The sequence below is a fragment of the Penaeus chinensis genome, chromosome 9, assembly GCF_019202785.1.
Source record: "Penaeus chinensis breed Huanghai No. 1 chromosome 9, ASM1920278v2, whole genome shotgun sequence".
In the NCBI taxonomy this organism is placed as follows: Eukaryota; Metazoa; Arthropoda; class Malacostraca; order Decapoda; family Penaeidae; genus Penaeus; species Penaeus chinensis.
In genome coordinates, this window is record NC_061827.1 from 27,730,373 (window position 1) to 27,737,872 (window position 7,500).

At 47.2% G+C, this 7,500-nt stretch overlaps 1 protein-coding gene across 1 annotated transcript in view; it reads right to left on the reverse strand.

Moving 5' to 3' along the window:
- Positions 1–7,500, reverse strand: part of LOC125028911 (protein tiptop-like) — a 347,722-nt gene that overhangs the window by 168,172 nt on the left and 172,050 nt on the right. The window lies entirely within an intron of this gene.

The window sequence follows — 7,500 nt, forward strand, 5'->3', positions numbered from 1 at the left end:
GATAGCAATAAGATAGATAAATTGTGTCGGATTTTCGTGCAAAAAATCGGAAAGGCAGACGCTCCCATTCTTGTCAACGTGCATGGGAGGCGCCCTCGCCACGAACGGCGGCGCCTTTTGGGCTGCTCTGCACTGATGTCACCGCGTCAATCGACGTCACGGCTCTCTATTCCACGATGTCAAAGAAGCTACAAGTCCTGAAAGCGCAGCGCCCGTTATCAAAGCACGAGACTTTCGCCTCTACAAGAACATGACGGTCGGCGCCCTTCTGACCCGACCAATTTATTACGACGGGAATAAATGATTGAGATAAAGGTAACGACACCGAAGTATATCCCACCCCGCGGCCGATCTCATCGCGCCCTATACACTGGATTTATTGTCACTAGCTTAACTACCATCTACCCTAGTTAACCCTCGTTTAGAAGACACTATCGCCGGGAACAAATGGCCTCTTGGGGTTGCCTAATCACCTCGTTTATTAGTTAAAGTGATTACTGCCTAAATATGAAAGGATGTGCATCTTTGTCTGTTTGGATGCATGATTATCTTATTATAATATAACTATCGGGAATGACTAGAAAATACAAATTAAAAAGATTCAGAAAAGAAATGTCCTAACAATTCCTGGCACTGCAGATAACTACCGAGTCCTACGTTAGTTTTGATCTACGCAGCATGTGAAGAGGAAGAAAAAGCTGCATGTATTTGCAGTGATCTTATCTTAAAAGCATATAGAGCCTATCAGCTAAAAAATAATACCAATAAGAATATCAGTCGTAGACTAATGACTTCAAGCAGAAAAATAGTGCTAGGCATTGAAAAAATAAATGATAATGATAATCATTACGACAGAAATATATGACACATGTCCAAGCAAATGCCATCTTAAAACTAAAGGCGAAATTCTGCGGAGCTGAAAGTCCTAAACTAAGGAGCCTCGTTTACGCAACCCACAGATTCCCCCTGGCAACCCTGATATAAGACGGGCCTGCAATAAACAAGAGGGTAGAGTTATGCCCCAACATCAATACTGGGTAAACTGAAACATTTTAAGACTTGAAGACGGGCGGGAGTAGAGGCTGTTATCTTGATGCTGGTCTTGCGGGGAGATAACTAACGCCGAGGTGATCTTGGCTGCAGCTGTGGTTACACGGCAGACAACAGAGAGTAACTCTGCCATTAACATTTTTATTGATGAAGTAAAATCATTTCGGCGATGTTGTGGAATGTGCCTTCAGTACACAATAAAAGTATGATGGCACCGAATCTCCTCTCCGCCTGGAAGTCTTGAGCACCATAACCACAGATCAGTTTATAAACCAATAAATACTCGCTTCCTCACGTGTGGTTAACAGTTAAGGACATTAGCCCGAGATGGCCCGAGTGTCGCCGACGTTACTGCGTGAGAACATAAACCTCGACTCGAGTCTCGCCGATAACAAGCTCTGTTCAGTAAGACTTCTATGCGCACGCTCCTTGAACTCGACATCCGAAGCTATATACCTTTCTCTTATAAAAGTAATGTTCCATTTTATTGTGATATTCTTATTACTTCAAAATTATTTGACGGTATTACATTTTGCAGTACAACTGAATTTTTTTTGGAATCTAAATTACAATGATTTGTACAACTATCTAGTATTGTTCTATCATGACAGATCATGTAGCCGTTGTTTGTAGTTTTCCCCCTGTTCATCGCTCTATTTCAAAGTGGAAAATAGTGAACCGTGAGAACTGAGGCGAACAGAGAAATCTAAGGAAACATTCTGGCTAGCATTGACTTGACTGGTGTGACGAGGACACCAGAATGAAGGCTAATTTTGGACCTTTTTATCTCGTGGCGTCGACGGCATCTCTCGTTTTATTTGTTACGTCCCAAATGTAGCGTGAAACAGACTAGGACAGCCAGGCCGCGATGTCGGAGATGGGCCGGTGGGGGAGAGGGGAGGGAAGCGTCGAGGGGGAGAGGGGAGGGATGTGCCGCGGAGGAGGAAGGGGAGGGGCAAGGGGAGCCGTGGCGGGGGAAGTGGGGAGATGGGGAGAGGAAAGGAGGGGGGTTAGGAGATTTTTGTTGGGACTGTAAGAGGGTTGGGGTTGCTAGGGGAGAGCGAGAGATATTGACAGACTCAAGAGAAGGTCAAATAATATAGGCCACGAGGGGCGCGATGATCATGGGGCATGTGGAAATGCGCCGGAGAAACGTTGTTTGGGAAGCATGTCTTTAGGGAGGAAACGCATAGCAATGGAGGCCAGGCTAGGCAACGGAAGGAGGGCTTGAGGGGGAAACAAAGTACAAGGGTTAACCGAAGATAAAGATGAGGAAAAACGGTCGTTGGCGGAAGAAGTGGCCTGAAGTGGCGGAGGGCAGTTGGGGGGAGGAGCGAAGGGATGTGTGTGAGTCAGCGTGTTATGTCATCGCTAAGGAGCCCCGCCCCCTTTTCACGCTCCACCCATCACAGGACTCGCCCATTAGCCACGCCCAAAAGACTAACAAAACGCACTCCAACATGCGACATACAATCATCCCAACAAAACTTTGCCGATAAAAATGATGAGTAACTCGACTACATAAATTCAGTCGCCCCCTTGACCTTCCCTGACCTCCCTCCGACCTTATCCGAAACAAGAAATATAACCTCACACTTGCAATTATCCCAACAAGACTTTTTTGGCACGGGGGAATTTTTAATCAGAGTCGATAAGATTTACAAGGATATTCAAGGAATAAATCGGGAACTCATCCCCTCTCTTGCTCCCCGACGAGGCAGCGAGACTCGGAAGGATTCTTAATATGAATACCTGTAACGGACACCTGGCTAAATATATCCCCATTTGTACATCCCTCTAAATTCTAATCTAATAACAGCCCACATTCAGCCGAGGCGAGGTAAATATGTACAAAGTTTTTTCTTCTTCGTCTTATTTTCTTGATGTTCCTTAAACTTACCGACCCTAATCTTCCTAAGGTGACTTGGTACTCCTCCATATTGTATGAAGGTCGCAACATTATACACCTTTAAACCTCCTCCCCCCCTACCAAAGGCCCCGGCAGCCATACCATCTACAAGACACTGTCTCTGTACACGAAAAAAGCCTCGGTATCAGGTGACACTTCGGAGAGGAAAATCTGTACAACACACGAACACTTGTACACCATCAATACAAAAAGGCCTAAGTTCGAGTGTTGGTGATACGTTACGACAGGAGGCCTAGCTCTGTGAAATGCTCGACGCTGCCAAACCCTTTTTAGCGACATTACAAAGCGAATGTGTACACGGACAGGACACGGGAGCGGGGTGGCGCAGCCGGGGGCTTCTCCACAGAGGAATTTGAATATTAATGAGGTAAAAAAGTAAAGTGAAATAAATCGCCTGTGTCTAGAATATTTGCTAGAAACAGGTGCTGAATCCACTTACGCGACCCGCTCAAGTACATCGGAAAACACTTGGGGTACAACGAGAAACATTCACAACTCTGTATGGAGAGCACAACACCGAAAGAATTACATACACACAAAACAAGAGAAGGAGGGAGAGGGAGAGGGAGAGGGAGAGGGAGGGGGAACCCGGGGATAGGAGAGAGTGGTGATAAAGAGAGTCGGCAGAAACGAGAGTGAGAGGAGCAGGAGGACAGGAGGAAGGGAAAGCAGTGAAGTCATCAGAGACGAATGTGAAAAATGTTGATGAATGGTGAAGACAGCAGGACTATTTAATGGCAGAGCATTCAACAGAGCGGATCGGCCACTCTGCTGTTCCATAATGAATCCTTCCATGTAGCAACTTGGCAGACAATGGCAGCGACGGTGATGACGATGATGAGGGCGACGGTGAGACAAAGGCGCGTAATTTGTGGACTCGTCATTAGTATTCGTGATGACGTCAGAGGCTGTCAATCACCATTAGACCAGTCAGGTTGAAGGCCACAGTTGCCAATTTTGCAACTTCACACAGCGAACCAACTGCTACCACTCCTACCACGTATGTACGGTTGTCATGTCGCACAAGACCTCCCATAGGCGAGAACACCACTTCGGCTCCCGCCACGCTCTGCCTTACGATCTGTTCTGCAATCGTGGTTTCCATTCGGGCAGTCTGAGAGCCCGATGCATTAGCCGATTTGGCTTCAACATACGGGCGCTAATACTTCAGAAGAATCGAAAGAGAGAGGGAGAAATGGAAGGACAAACTGTATCGAAAACCAATATCTCTAAGCCTGTAGCGCCTAATATGCACCGGAAGCCTAATAAGCTAATAATAAGCCCAATTAGCATAACTGGTGCGGTAGGACTCGGACTGTGTCAGCCTGGCGATAAGCTCGGCATCGCCCTCCGCCTCCCCTCCGCCGCCGCTCGAACTCGCCGCCGCCGCCGCGTCAACAGCAACAACAACGCGAAAAAAGAATCGGCGGCCTGTCCCCCGCGCCGCCACCGCCGCCGCACCATAAAATCAGGCGTGATCAGCGCGCCAGGTAGTGGCCCGGCTCTCTCCGGGTTCTCTCTTAAATTGACAGGCTTCCGCGAGCCTTCCCAATAAACTGGGCATTAACTGACATGGCCAGAACAAAACCACTGCCGCTTTATAATTAAATGTGTGATGTTGCAAAGCGAGCCCCCGGGCCGTCCGAATATATCAAAGTAGAATTGGACAGCGCAGCCCACCGTCCACCTCCCGCCCGCCTGGCTGCGGCGGCGGGGGCGGGGCGCCGGGGGAGGGGAAGAAGCGAGGGGAAGGAAGGGGAAAAGGAGGAGGAAATGGAATACGCGCTAAATGAGGAGGGACGGGAGCGCACGTAAAAAATGAAAAGCGTGAAAAACTAATGCTCCTTTTTCAAAACGGAGGGAAACACTTAAAAAGCAAATTTGTATTTTCAACATAGTAAATGAATAAAGAAAAGCGTTAGACGCAAGATCAAACGATCGTATATTACTCCGAGATCAAATGCATGGAGAGCCTTCCTGTAAACAATAAATATGTGCATCTTATTTGGAAACTTCAAACTTGGACAAACTGAAAGCGCCAGCTGGAAACGGCACAGCGCAGCTATAAACTCAACAACCTGATGAATGCAAAAGCTGATGAGAAGGTTATGTGATGTGTTAGAGGCTTGCAGGCTGGACATGGGCCCGAAGGGCAGGAGAGCGAGTAAAGAAGGAGAAGAGAAAGAGACTAAAAAAGAATAAAAGTGGTGAGGAATGAGAAAATGATAATGAAAGTTACTGAATTCGGCAAATGGAGACAGGCTGGAAGATGAAAGAACGACTGACAGGAAGGACGACTGGGAATGAAGAATGAGACACGAAGATGAAAGTGAAAGAATGGGAAATACAACGAAGAACGGAGGAAGGAGAGGCGGCGAAGGAGCCAGGGGCTGGAGACCTCAAGTAACACCACGTCTGGTCTCCGAAGGCTAACTCAGTCTTGACCCGACATGCAAATATCCTATCATCTCTCTCTCTCTCTCTCTCTCTCTCTCTCTCTCTCTCTCTCTCTCTCTCTCTCTCTCTCTCTCTCTCTCTCTCTCTCTCTCTCTCTCTCTCTCTCTCTCTCACACACACACACACACACACACACACACACACACACACACACACACACACACACACACACATGCAGACATATAGACTTGCAGGAAAGCACCGCTGTGGCCGGCGGCATGTGCACATCGTACATCAAAATACGAATTAACTGTGATGTTCCTTTCATGTTTTACGAGCCTTGTATCACAATGGATACAAACACTTTTCACTCGACAGAATCGAGCATATAAAATCCTAAAGGAATCGTGTTAAAAAAACTATATATAATTCAATAATAAATATAAACCATCATAAACGCCCCATGTTCCAAACAAAACACTAACGCTGCTCGGCGGAAAAAAAAAAAACGTTTTATCCTGAAGACAAAGATTTTATTCGCCAGGGCCGGAGTTACGTCACCAGTGCCCAACGCGAGGCTCGGGTCTACAGAGCGAGGAAGAATATTATATTCTTAAATCCATCTTTGAATCGACGAGACAAAGTACTCTCCAGACAATTAGTTTGTTGTTGTTTGTTTGTTTGTTTTTCAGCTACGAGGCAAGTAATGCTAATGAATCTTGTGTCTTATTATTTTCTACTGGGAGGAAACCAAATCTAACAAACATTCATTTACGAAATTAGTTTTGACGATTCGCATTTTTGGCTGAGCAATCACATCGTGTACACTCGTTTCACACCTCTGCGACCACGGGGCAGGAAATGGGTAATACATAAATCAAAAGCACCTCGAATAAGCTCATTCAAAGTCGCCATCACGACCCACATCGCAGCAACACTCGATCGCTTCCTCGTCCGCCAGAAATGAGGCAATGATGCGCGACCCTCGAGGAGGTCCCGGCGCAGCGAGGAGGCAGCAGCAGCGTCGGACTCCGCCTTTGATGTGCTGCTTAAGCCCCTGATGCAGTCGACACTTAGCTGTGATGGTTAGCTTGTAAGTCTCGGAGACTCGCGGCTTATGCCGGTGAAAGTCGAAGCTTTTCCAGGTTAGTTTAGCTCGGTCTCTCGCGGGGAGCAGCGGCTTAGTCGAGCACCTCGGATCAACAACGACTGTCTTTTCACTTCGTTCGCAACTGCACGCTTCGCTGAACATATCAGCTGACCATGCTCTTGCAGGACATTTTCATAACGATCAATCTTTTAGTAAGGAGCAATTATGAAACACGAGGAAATAAGGTCACTCTTGTCGTTATCCTCAGGATCACCACCGGAGGACTGTCCCCGAAGGATTTTAACGCCCTCAGGTTTTACTTTACATTTCTACATTTTACTGATGCTTCAAATGAAGCATTTAATTTAGGGCGATGTTTACCAGTGTAACCAATTCCACATTTCAACCAAATACATCAGTTAGCGAGAAAATCCAGTATTTTAATAAAGTAATGTAGGAGTAAACAGCTATAAAACTGCAACGGAAAGCAAGCGAGGCACGTTACCTGCATGCGGATGACGTTCGAGAAACGAAGGGGGAGGGTCACGTGACGTCAATAAAGTGGAGTCCTTTATTCAAATAATCCACTTATTAATGCTTTAAACAACTCAAAATGCATCCAAGTGGCCAACAAGGAAATCTCTCGGGCTTGTATCTTTTCCTTCAAACAGCTTCCTCATATCCTCCTTGCGTCCTCACCCGCCCTCCACGTCCCCACTGCATGGCTCCGAACCTCCTTGCATCCTCCCCGACCTCTGCGCCCTCCCCGGCGGCCTCGCAACCTCCCGCCGCGGCCGCCCTCCCACATCTAAGCCTCGTCCTCCCGAACAGATGGTGTGTGTGCGCGTCGGGCAGCGTGACACATCTTCTCCCACGTGGTTATTAGCCTTCTTATTATGCTTTAAATCAACTCAAGGCCAGCAAGCAGGAAGGGGGAGCATAACTCACAAGTAGGGAGACGTAACTCCCACTGCTTGCACGCATTATTGTTGGACAGCAGGTGGCAGTTCCTGAGAAACGGATGGGAGCGAGG